We start from the raw sequence: 13,961 nt of genomic DNA, 5'->3' as shown, positions 1-13,961 counted from the left end.
AAGAATTAGCAAGGATTAGACAGAAAGAAATGTTATATCCTCATGTTTCTCATCACCAACCAGAAATAAATAAGATAGTCATGAGGTAAAGTCTCATAGGATATTTTTCTCAAGTTAAAGGAAATATTGACTACTTTCATGTAGCAGAACAACAAATCATATGGGACATTTTGAAGAATGGTTAAGAATTATATTGTTTGCAAATTAGGTATAATAATAGTATTTTATTATTTTATCAGAATTTAAATAAATGTATAGTTTTGATGATTTGGTTATGCATGGGCCAAACCCTACAGGCACTGGCAACAGATAAGACTGTGACATTTTCTGTAGAGTAGTCACAAAAGAACTGCATATTCCCCAGGTGTGTGCTTCAGTTTTCTTCTAAGAAATATCAGTTGAACATTAACCTCTATGATTTCCATAATGTAATATTAGTTGTAAATTTATAGAAACATTAACATTTTGGATAATTAATTCTCATGTAGATATATTTATTTCTTGATATTTAGTATGAGGAAACTAGTATTAGTACATCAGCCATGAGATGATATCAAGGTAGGGATATTTATGGGAAGTATATCGCAATCTTCTAGCTAAATATTTCTTCTGAATGTATTATTTATAGAAAAAGAGTGAGAAAACCAAATAAAACCTTTGATAGTCTACTTCCATAGAAGAAAATGAAGTATGTGGTGATAATTTTCATAGAGGTATAAAGTGTTGAGACATGAGGAAGAAAGAAAAATGTTAGAACTATATTTATCTTTTGGTTGATTCCTTTTAAGAACAGCTTCAAAACTTTATTAAGGTACCACCTCAAGGTATATTAGATAAATAAAACTGTATATTAACAATGTATATTGTGATGTTATTAAGCCAAGAGAAATAATACATCAATCACATAACATATTTTTGAGCGGTGGAAATATATCGAAGCCTTTATCTTCCTAAAGCAGTAGGATTATGATTGAAGTAATGGCTGTCAAAACCATAAGACAATGGTAATTGCATTATTCCTTTAAAAAATTACATGTCAGAGGACAATTGAATGATGCTTACATTAGAAGGAAATGACGCTTTGGTTTTAATATTGATATTGGCTTTTATAGTAGAGAGTCAGCTTACACAGTCTCAAAGTCCCTTTGCCAATGGGGCCTTGGTCTTAGGCAATGCATGGGCTTTTGGCTGTTTTCCTATTTTAGAAATTATTTTATTGAAAGGCCCCATGTTCTACTCTGGTGACAGCCTTTTGGCTTTTCATGCTCATTCAATATGTTTAAAAATCTAATATAGTTACCAAACATCCAATTCAATAAAATCTCATTTCATCATTTTTTTAAAGATTTATTTATTTATTTATTATGTATACAGTGTTCTGTCTGCATGTATGCCTGCCGGCCAGAAGAGGGCACCATATCTCATTACAGATGGTTGTGAGCCAACATGTGGTTGCTGGGAATTGAACTCATGACCTCTGGAAGAGCAATCAGTACTCTCAACCGCTGAGCCATCTCTCCAGCCCTCATTTCATCATTTTTATACCTGAGTTATTTACAAAACAAAACCACAACCTGTTGACAGAAAGTAGAAAGATAATTTTAAATTTTGCTAAGATATTGGTTACATGCACATCTATTTTATCATTATTATTGATTATATAATTTAGATCCCTACACTTTTATTTATACACTATTTTATCTCAATTAAAATGGCTAAATATTTTATTGATATTTAGGTAAGTTATTTTGAAACTGGATACTACTCTATATCCATTTTGCAGATAATAGTACTTTAAAAGGTTATGAATAGGCTTTTAGGGGTTGTTATGCTTAGATATGAGCGTATTGTCAACTTTTATTTCAAAGAAGAGAAAATTATATTATGTGACCAAAATATTTAGAATTTCGTATACTATATCTTTTCTAAACTATTAGTAAGATTTTCAAACATATTATTTTTTTAATGAAATAAACATTTATTAACAAAACAAAGCAAACTAAGAAATTTTAATAAATATTGATCTCCATGTAAAACTGATGTACTCTTTTGCTTAGTGTAACATTAAAACTGATAGTGGGGTCTCCCAGTTCTTAAAAAGAGTAGTATCAATTATTGTCAGAAAAATTTTGTCTATTCGTCTACAGAATCATAAAACATATTCATATATCTTAATTTGTCTGTTCTGATTCAGAAATTATACATCATTCTAGTGGGGAGAGTGTATTTTAAATGAACATAGAGTCTTTCTAGGATGAATTTCTTTGAACAAACTCACAAATGCTACACAAGGTTTGCTAGACAACAGATAGCTTAAGGTCACACATGGGTAATCCACCTTTCCATGGCATTAATTTTTGACCTCCTTAGTACTCTCTTTAGCACCGTCTTTCTCAACTAAGCATCGTCCATTTAGCTGTGTGATCAAGCTGCTAGTGGAATAAGGCTTTGTGCTAATACACATACAGTAATTGCCAGAGGTGGTGACTCACAACTTTTATCCCAATACAAGGGAAGCAAAGCCAAGAAGATCTCAATGAGTTCCAGGACGAACTGATCTATGTAGAGAGCTCCAAGCTTGCTAAGTCTATATGGTGAGAACCTATCAAAAATAAATAAATAAACAAATAAGTTGTAAACATAATAATATGTTCAATATTGGTCCATTCAATGTTGAAAAATTTAAAACTTTCTATTTATTTCTAGAGCAGAGAGACATATCTTAGACAGGCACATAAATTTCCCAAGAAATTTCTTGTTAAAGTGATTTGCTTCAAAGACTCTTCAATGCTGGGTTGCTTCAGGCTCAGTTCTGACTCTACCTGAAGACACACATCACTTTCTTATTCTATTTGAGGCATGCTGATAGAAAAGTTAGAGAACCCTGCTACTGAAATGCACGATGAAGAGAATACTGGGACTGTTTTCTGGAACAATGTGAAAGTTTTCTGTAACATATTTCTTCTTAGCATGTATCATCTGATAGGAAAAGACACTTAACTGAACTCAGGCTGAGTTCCATAGGGTGCTCTTGATGCCAGGCTTAATCACTGTAGTCACAATTATCCCAAGAAACATTTAACAACTGGCACCAAATAATAGGAACCAAGTTCCATTTTTATAGGTTGAGAAAATTTAGTGTTGCTCTGTCAAGGATTCCACACTACTTGCAAAGAGAAGGCGAACTACTTTCAGCACATTGAGTTACAAAAAAAAATGCTTTTGCAAGAAAAGATCTCTGCTAGACATATTTGAATAAACTATGTAGATTTCTGTTTTTCAACCTGGAAAGGAAAATACCTGAGATTTAAAAAGAAAATCATTCCAAGGAGTGGTATCACTAGATTTTGAGACAGATCGATTTGCAATTTTTTGAGAAATAGTAATATTAATTTCCAAAGAAGCTGTAAAAGTTTGTACTCCCACCAGCAGTGGAGGAGTGATCCCCTGACTCCACATCCTCTCTAACATAAGCCATCCTCAGTATTTTTGATCTTGATCATACTGACAGGTATAAGATGGTATCTGAAAGTCATTTTGATTTGCATTTCCCTGATAATTAAAAGATCTTTTCTTAAATGTCTTTTGGTTATTTGATATTCTTCTGCTGAGGATTCTCTACTTAGCTCTGTACATCATTTTATTTGGATTATTATTATTTTATATTTAGTTTTTTGAGTTACTTATATACTTTGGAGATCAGGCCTCTGAGAGATGTGTGGCTGGTGATGATCTTTTCCCATTCTGTAGGCTGTCATTCTATCTTATATGATACCACAAGAACACTTGTTTAACGTTGTTTATAGCAGCATTGTTTGTAAAAGCCAGAATCTGGGAATAACCTAGATGTCCCTCAACTGAAGAAAGGATAAAGAAAATGTGGTACATTTACTCAATGTCATATTATTCAAGTATAAAAAACAACAATATCATGAAATTTACAGGAAAATGGATGGAACTACAAAAAGCATCCTGAGTGAGGAAACCTGATTCAGAAAGACAAACATGGTATGTACTCATTCATAAGTGGCTATTAGACATAAAGCAAAGGATAAATCTACCACAATCCACAGCTCCAAAAAGGCTAGGTAACAAAGAAGACCCTAAGAGGGATATATGGATCGTCCAAGGAAGGGGAATTAAATGGGATCTCCTGGGAATACTGGAGACAAGAGAAAGTTGATAAAGGCAAGGTGATGGAAGATGAGAATATGAGGCAACAGGATGGTTAAGGGGGGTAGAGAGAGTGAGTGGGAGAGCAATGAAAGCTAGATCTTCATAGGGAGAGCCACTATGAAGTAAGGGAGAAACCTGGTGCTAGGAAAATTCCCAAGGAATCACAAAGATGACCCTAGCTAAGACTTCTAGCAATAGTGGGGAGGAAGCCTGAAGTAGTACTCCTTTGTAATCAGATTGGCAAATACCCCAACTATCATCATAGAGACTTCATCCAGTAACTTACAGAACCAGATGCAGAGATCCACAACGAAGCACCATGACGTGTTCAGGGAATCCAGCTGAAGAGAGGGAGGAAGGAATATATGAGCAAAGGAGGTCATATACAAAAGATGTTCAATCACACTACAAGGACATTTGTTCATCTATGTTCATAGTAGCATTATTTGTAATAGTCAGAACCTAGAAACAACCTAGATATCCATCAATCAGAGAATGGATAAAGAAAATGTGGAACATTTACACATTAGAGTGCTACTCAATGGTTAAAAATTAAACAAACAATGACATCTTAAAATTTGCAAGCAAATGGGCAAAACTAGAAAAAAATCCTGAGTGAGATAATCCAGATCCAGAAAGATGAACATGGTAGGTATTCACTCATAAAATGTATACTAGCTATAAAGCAAAGGATATTGAGCCTATAGTTCATGATCCTATGGAAGTTAAGTAACAAGGTACATCCTAAGAAAAACATACATAGATCCATCTGAAAGGGGAAATACCCAAGATTGCCTGAAAAACTGGGAGCATAGGGGTGCAGGGAGTAGGGAAGGCAGAAGGGTAAGACAATGGTAAAAGGGGAGGGTGGAGAAGAACTTGAGGAAACAGGATAATTGAGATGGAGTAAGGACAGAGATAAGAGAAAGGAAAAAGATTTTTGATTGATCAAGCCATTATCTTGCAAGCAAGAAGCCTGGCACTAGAGAAATTCCCAGAAATCCACAAGTACCCCCGCAAAGCTCCTAAGAAATAGAGGAGAGGTGCTTGAACTGGCCTTGCTCTGTAGCATAGAATCTTCATCCAGTAATTGATGGAATCAGAGGCAGAGACACACATTGGAGCACTGGACTTAGCTCCCAAAATTCAGCTGAAGAGTGGGAGGAGTGAGACTATGAACAAAGAAGTCAAGACCATGATGGGTACACCCACTGAAACAGTTTACCTGAGCTAATGGAGCTCATTACCTCCAGTCAGACAAGGTAAGAAACAGCAGATATCCAAACTAGTCCCTCTGAATGTAGGTGACAGTTGTATGACTGGAGCAGACTGTGGGGCCCTGGCAGTGGGACCAGGATTTATCCCTACTGCTTTTTCTGGCTATTTTGGAACCAATTCTCTTGATGGATACCTTGCTCAGCTGAGATATTGTAGGGAGGGCCTTGGACCTTCCCCAAAGCAATGTGTCTTATGCTCTTTGAGGAGTGGATGAGGGTGGATTGGGAGAGTAGGCGGAGGGAATGGGAGGATGGGTGGAGTTGGAACTGATATTGGCATGCAAAAGGAAAAAAAAAGATAGCTAGTTTTCTTTAAAAAATATAAAAAGGCTTAAAATAAAATAGAATTCTATCAAGGATTCTTATTGGCATAAACTTCTGTTATTCTTTCCAATTCGTTGGTTTAGTTTTGCATATGTTAATAATACATCTTCCTCCCTGTTAGTCACATATATTCTGAGTTCCAACATTATTCATATAATTTTTATCTTTCTGTCCTTTTATCTTGCTTCTGACTTCATTTTAGTCTCTTTCTGCCTCACTTTTCCAAGAAGAATAGTTATCACCAAATAAAATTGAATGGTTTCTATGTTTTAAAAATCTCTGAACATTATTCTATAAACATTTCAAAAATTACCTGTACTTTCAAATTATAGTACACTCTGTTTCCCCTGCTGCTCTCTCCCATTTCTACATCACATGAAACTGCCATTTCATAGTCCACTCCAGAGTGAAATATACTAAATCTAGTTTTCTTTATCCCTTTTTTTTTCCATTACTATCCTATGGACCATATTTTTCTCTTTTAGAAATCTCTACTCTTTGATCATCCAGGTTTTTTTTTTTTAATTGCCTCCTACAAGTATCACCCGTCTATTCTAACAATCTGAGTCATGAGCTCCTTCTTGAGCTGGCAAAAAAATAAGTAGCAAATAAAGTCAGGTCAGCACCTATGATGTAATGTCGTTTTTCTGAAGATATATGAAAACCACAGAAATGAAAATGAGTGGTTTGTTTTTATAATTTGTAACAGTGAGAGCACCAGCCAATATTACCTGCATTGTGCAGAAGCTTAAAAGTCTGCAGAGAAGAGGAAGCGCTGTCTGGAGGAGGATTGGATGAGTGATAGATCCTAAATGGATCCTAAATCTTGGAGGAGGTGGGATAACTGAAAATGTAACAGCCATTATGGATTGATTGATTGATTGAGGAAGAATCAGCTTTCCTAATGGACCTTGATTTGGATATAAGGGAACAAGGGATGGCTAAAATTTAGGGAGCCATTAGTCCTTGATAAAGTACTCATCATTTGGGTCATTAGCTGAAGAAACTGCTTATGGAAAAATTTGGTTAATGTCTCAGGTGTGTGTGTGTGTGTGTGTGTGTGTGTGTGTGTGTGTGTGTGTGTAAGACAGACATAGAGAGAGAGATGTGGACATTGTATTTCTTTCAATATTATTTACCATGAGGGCCAACTTTTAGGGAGAATCCCAATGAGATGTTATTACTCCACCATAGCCCACAGCTAGTCCTGCACTGCAGATGAAGATGAACACTCTATTGCTCATCACTTTCACCTGAAAACCAATGAAGGCAGTGGCACATATATGGTGGTCCACACAGTGACTGGACAATCCGATGATCGGTGGACTTCTCTAATATATGGCAAGGTAATTTATTATCCTGAGTGATTTTGAGGAAAGTACATAATTTAAAGTAATTTAATTACATAATTATTTATTTTTCTCCTCATAAAGATCAGAAGATTCACTTAGAAATTAGATAAAAAAATGCTTTTCCACTTTTATTTTTCTTCCTGATGTTTTTTCTCTTATCTTTTAATTTTTATTTCACACAGAATAGTGTATTTCTGTTCTCAAATCTATACTCTGTCATCTGTACCAGGTACATAGCAGTGATTCGGATCAAGAAACAGATAAATCATTTGTGATTGATAATGGAGTTATACACCAGCAACAGAAAATGAATTATGATAAAGAAGAATCTCTCCTGTCATGCTGAAGGGCAGGTATTGTGGGCTTAATGTTGTATAAATTCAAAGCCCAAAGATTTTAGGGTTTTATGAAACACTGCTATAAATCACAGCACAAAACACTTCTGTATTTCACAGATCACACATACACATTTTTTCCCTTCATTTGACAGATACATTTCAAGATTCATTAGGTTCTCTTTTGCTATAATTCCCTGAATAAAATGTATCCTGCTCTTACATACATACAGAGAAAGGAAAATGTTTCAGTGGACCATATATCAGAGTCCCAGAGGACAGGCACCTTCTTCAAGACTGAGGAAACAGCAAACTGTCAAATTTATTTTCACTGCTCTTGCTCCATAATTACTATTTTCCTTTATTAATGCCATAATTTATATGCAATATGTAAATTTCAGTAACATTTCACTTATTATACTATCACTAAAAGTAAGATCTAAATTACTGTCACTAAAAGTAAGATCTAAATTACTGTTTTTTTTAAGATACCATTCTACAATATACCAATCTATTCACATCTACCCCTTGTCAGTAGTCTGCTATTCCAAAATAATTACTGAACTACTAAATATGCATTGCTGAACTTAATGTACACTGGGAAGTATGGCTAGACTATGGTTTTTGTCTGCTTCAATCAATATGCTTTGGCAATAATTTATGTTGTGTGTAGCTGTAGTTCTTTCTTCCATATTGATGAATATGGATTATTGTTTTTATACAATAAATGTTTCATTCTCCTGCCTGTGGAAATTTAGGTTGAGTCCATGTGACATTTTTCCATTGAATAAAAGAACAACACACATACCAAAATTGACAGAGGTTGCTAGGTGTGTGTACATTTATGCTGTAGCTTGTTCTATCCTAGGAATGGGACCACTAATTCATGGCAGCACTGCTGCATGCCTATCACCATAAAAATCAACCTTGCCACCAGGGAAAAAACACAAAATAGATACATTATTTTTTTCATGAAAAGAGAACACCACAAACTTGTATTCCTCTGCTTTTTCTGTTCCAATTGGTGTTACCAGTTTTTGCATGAACTTTGTCTCTGGGAGATGTGAATGAGAGAACCACCTGAAAGAAAAGTATGATTCTATTAGTGTTTCCTGGGAGTTCCTACATGGTGTGAGACAAAGGTTATTAGGCACTGGAACATGGGTGACCATAGGGCATTCATACCACTGTCTAGTTTTACCCCAGAATGCATGATAATTCCTCCAGAGCTACATATATGAATTCCCATTTCAGTCAACTTCCATACTCTCTATCTTATATAGCACATGAAAACACAAAATGAGGACATTTATAGTAAGTGAAGAATCACATACAACCAGCTGGCTGGTTTAGGAGAGATAATCTAGAGTAAAGTGAAGTTCCAATGACCCTCACCCACTTATTCTATAAAGAAACGTCAATAGTCAAGCAACAGGACAAGTAGTCACGGGTTCTCTGATGAAGATGCTAACCTTTACGTTTGGAGGATAGGGCTCCACAACCTACAACTGCAGATTATAGTCATTTTGAGATACGAGAAATGTTCTCTGTCGTGGCATTCAATTCTATTTCCCCACTAACTAGTGTTTTAGGAACATTTTTCATGTGATTACAGATCATTTGTGTATATTTGAAGTGTGAATTTACAATTTCTACCCATTTCACTGGGGTATTAGTCTTGCTGTATTTTAAAATAATTTGCTACCTGTGCTTCAAAAGTCATCAGAGCATTCAAATACCTTTACTCTATTTCATATATGTTGATGTTTAACCTGATAAACTTGAAATATAGCTTTCATTTAAATGAAGTTGTAATCTTCACGGAAAACTGAAAAATTATCCACTTTTGATGAAAGTATAGTCATCAATCATTTATATGGGAGATATCCTTGGCATAGTTCCCATGCAATAGAAGTCAGATATTAACCTACATTTAACTTACAGTTAAAGTAATGGACATTGGATTCTTTTATTTTTCAACCTAAAATAACAGCTATTTATCAGCAAATAGTTCTATAGGACAATTTAATTATGCTTAGCTGGGTTCTATCCTTATGGCCAAAATCAAAATGTCATCCAGGTAAGAGTCTAATACATAGATCTGCTTCCAAGTTCAAGCTAACATGCTCGATTTTACAGAGGTTGCCGAAGAGATTTCTCCTTTTCCTACTAATCAAAGAAGACTGCTATTTGGGGATACCCACAGAAGTTTTTACTCTGTTCTTTCAGCCTACAAAAAGTCAGGCTACACTGAGTCTTGTTTCTGGTGTTCCAATGTAATATTTTATTCTGCCATCACCTTGAGGTATTACTTCACTTCAATTTTTATATACTTTTTAATTAATTAATTAATTTTCATTTATTTTACATCCTGTCCATGGTTTCCCCTACCTCCTCTCCTTCCATTCCTTCCCCCCCCCTCTATCTCTACCCCCATCCACTCCTCTTCAGTCTCCCTTCAGAAAGGGGCAGGCGTCCCATGGGTGTCAACAAGCATGGCACATCAAGGTAAGGCAAGACCAAGCTCCTCCTCCTTCATTAAGGCTGGGCAAGGCAACCCAACATGAAAACTAGGTTGCCAAAAGGCAGCTCAAGGGCCAGGGCCAGGTCCTAATTCCATTGCTAGGGGCCTAGATCAGTCCCGTGCAGGCTTCCTAGCTGTTGGTCCAGAGTCTGTGAGCTCCCAGAATCCCACTTCAGCTGTCTCTGGGGGTTACCCCATCATGACTTTGACACCCTGCTTGGCACATTCCTTCCTCCTTCTCCTCAACAGGACTCCCAGAGTTTGGCCCAGTGCTTGACTGTGGATCTTTGCATCTGCTTCCAACAGTTACTGGGTGAAGGTTCTCTGATGACAATTAAGGTAGTCACCAATCTGATTACAGAAGATGGACAGTTCAGGCATCCTCTCCACTATTGCTAGGAGTCTTAAATGAGAGCATATTTGTGGATTCCTAAAAGTTTCCCTGGTACCAGGTTTCTTCCTAACCCCAAAATGACCGCATATCAAGACAACACATTTATTATTCCCCCCCTCCATTCTGCCCCCAACCAATCCAACATTATCCCTCATGTTCCCTCCCCTACACCCACCCTCAGTTTACCCAGGAAATCTCTTCAATTTCTCCTTCCCAGGGAAATCCATGCATCCCTCTTTGGGCTCTACTTGTTGCCTAGCCTTTTATTAATTAATTAATTAATTAATTAACTAATTAGTTAATTATTTTATATCCTGGCTACAGCTTCCTCTCCCATCTCTCCTTCTATCTCCTTATCCCTGCTCCCATCTGCTCATCACAGTCTTCTCCTCCATAATTGTCACTAAGGGGAGGGCTCCATGGACTTCAGCAAAGCATGAAATATCAAGCTGCCATAAGACCAAGCACCTCCCCAGTATTCAGACTGAGCAAAGCAATCCATCACGAGGAACAGGTTCCCTAGAACAAATCAAAACATCAGGTACAGCCCCTGCTCCTTTTTGCCGGGAGTCCCCCATATAGACAAAGCTACACAACTCTTACATATATGTTGAGGGCCTAGGTAGGTCCCATGCAGGCTCCCTGATTCTTGGCTCAAACTCTGAGTTCCTATGAGGAAGACTAGTGTCTTCTGTAGGTTTTCCTGTGATGCTTATGACCTCCGTGTTTCCTATAGGCCCCCTTCCTCTCCTAGCAGGACTCATTGAACACTGCCCTATGTTTGGTCTTTGGCTCTCTGAATTTGCCTCCAACAGTTACTAGATGAAGGCTCTCTAATGACAAGCTTGGTAGTTACCACTCTGATCACAGGGGATGACCAGTTTATGCTATGCTTGTAAGGCTGCCAGGATTCTCAGCTGGAGCCTTCTTTATAGACTTGTGGAAGCTTCCCTTGCTTCATTCTACCTGACTCTGTAAAATCCTTCTTTTTAGTCAGCTCTTTCAGCATTGTTCTCTCCCAATAGCTAACTCAGTTCCTCATGGTTCCTTGTACACCCTCCCCAATTTCAACCAGGAGATCTCTATTTCCCCTACCAAGGGAGATGTAGGACACTGAGTTCTTAAAGGCTGAAGGCAATCTTATAACTGAGTGGGTGGAAATTGTTTATAATTAAACCATAAAAATTTCCATGGAATTATGTAGAGATGAGGGGAGCAGGCCTGCTTTACATCTCTCCTGGCTCCCGAGGGCTAGCTTTACACTCGAAATAACGACACACAAATTGTATTCTTTTAAACACTGCCTGGCCCATTAGCTCTAGCCTCTTACTGGCTAACTCTCACATATTAATTAACCCATTTCTAATAATCTGTGTAGCACCACGAGGTGGTGGCTTACCGGGAAAGATTCAGCACATGTCTGACCTGGTGGCTGGCTCCATGGCAGCTGCCCTGGAGAGGAGAGGCATGGCATCTGCCTCACTTTCCTCTTCCTCCCAGCATTCTGTTCTGTCTACTCCAGCCACCTAAGGGCTGGCCTATCAAATGGCCAAGGCATTTTCTTTATTTACCAATGAAATCAACAGATAGACAAATGACCTTCCCACTTCAGAATTAAGTGCTAGCAATAGGAAAACTGATCTCCTTCTGTTTCTGCATTCCAGGTCTATGTATAGTCAGTTGTCACCTTTGTATTTACTCCTGAAATATCAGAACTTGAATGAAGCATTCCCTTGTCATTCTTTTACTGCATTACCTCTTTCTTTCCATTAAGTGGTACTTTTGTTAAAATTTCTTAATTTAGATTTTATAAATAATCATTAATTATTTAACTGCCTTAATTTCTATGGTTGATAAATTAGTAAGCCCTGAAAATTCTATACTCGAAATATAACCTTTCACTGGACACTTCCTTTCCTTCCTTTTATCCTCTGGTCTATATGACTTTCCTGGAACTGAGAGTAACTTCAGAAGACCTTAAACTTGCCATGTTTCGATTCACAGTTATACTCCATAAGCAGTAGAAAGAAAATAAATAAATAAAATTCAACAATGTTCCTCTCTTGTATGGAAAAATTTGTTATATGTGTTGTAGTTGGTTATTTTTACTTTTGGAGGGCCTGCCACCCAGCTCTCAAACAAATCATGGAGACTTATTCTTACTTTTGAATGCTCCACCTTAGATTGGATGTTCCTAGCCAGCTTCCTTAATTTAAATTATCCCATCTACCATATGCCTCTGTGTTTTTACCTTTATCTCTTCTATACGACCCTCTTTCTAGCTTATTCAGTGACTGGTTGTGTGACTGGGTGACTGGCCCTTGGTGCCTTCTGCTCCTCCTTTTCTGGCTCCTCCCTCTTCCTGCTCTTCTCTTATTTAGTCAGTTTTTCTGCCATCCCTGCCTATTTCTCTCTCTTGCCTAGCTGTTGGGCATTCAGCTCTTTATTAGACTAATCAGATGTTTTAGATAGACAAAGCAACAAAGCTCTACAGAGTAAAACAAATGCAACATATCTTTGTGTCATTAAACAAATAGTCCACAGCATAAAAGAATGTAACCATCTTCAGCTAATATTCCTCAGCGTTATTTGCCCACTTGTGCCACGTGTATATATGCTTGTGCATTTCTTATCTCATCACTGCAAATCTGAAGCAAGACACCTTTCTTTCTTCAAACCGCTGCACTTCTTTCAGCTGTAGGCTTACAGTCTCATCCACTTCCCATATGTGGAGCTTGCTTTTTTTTCTAGTTCTTCTTGTAACTGACTTTTATAAGTCACACTAGAGTTAAAATATAACCACCTTGCTATCACGAAGATGCTGTTTTCTTTTGATTGTGTTAGTTTATTTGCTTGTTGTTTGGTACTAAGATTTGAATACAGCAGCTTACATATGCCACACAAACATTCTACCACTAACTAGAAACCCAATCCACTGCAAAAAAAAAAAAAAAAAATACAGCCAAAGAACTAAACTACAGGGTCACAAAGAGGTGAAATACATATTCATCTTAGTCACAGCAGATTTGCCTTAAGTTTAGCATTTTAGAGTAATGTAAACATAGTACCACTTTTCTGTCTGGATTTCATGTTTACCCTTACCACAGAATCTATGCATATTCAAATTACTATAATATTTCCTATACAACATCTGTGCTAGTGTTGCCTTTCCTGGGCAGTGTGTCAGAATTTCTATGTCCAAACAAACTGCTAGTACAAATAATACATTGTTTTGTTTATTGTTTTCACTAATCAAATTGATAGAAAATGATGGTTTATCATGGTTTAATTTCCATGATTTCTAATAAGTTTGAGTACTTATTACATTTGCTAATTTCAATGAAATTAATTTTTTTTACAACTTGATAGAGTGCTTATCTTACAAGCCTGGATCTTTATAAACATCACCAGTATCATATACACTGGCTTATGTTTCTGCACCCCAGTAATCCCAGAATATGGAAAGAGAAAGAAGGACAGTTATAAAATTCAAGGTCATCCTCAATTATGTACGGAGTTGGGAATCAGCCTAAAATAATAAATAAATAAAATAAAAATTAATGTCCAAATCACAAGAGG

This window comes from Microtus ochrogaster, linkage group LG3 (genome assembly GCF_000317375.1).
Source record: "Microtus ochrogaster isolate Prairie Vole_2 linkage group LG3, MicOch1.0, whole genome shotgun sequence".
NCBI classification, from domain to species: domain Eukaryota; kingdom Metazoa; phylum Chordata; class Mammalia; order Rodentia; family Cricetidae; genus Microtus; species Microtus ochrogaster.
This window is presented reverse-complemented; position numbering follows the sequence as displayed.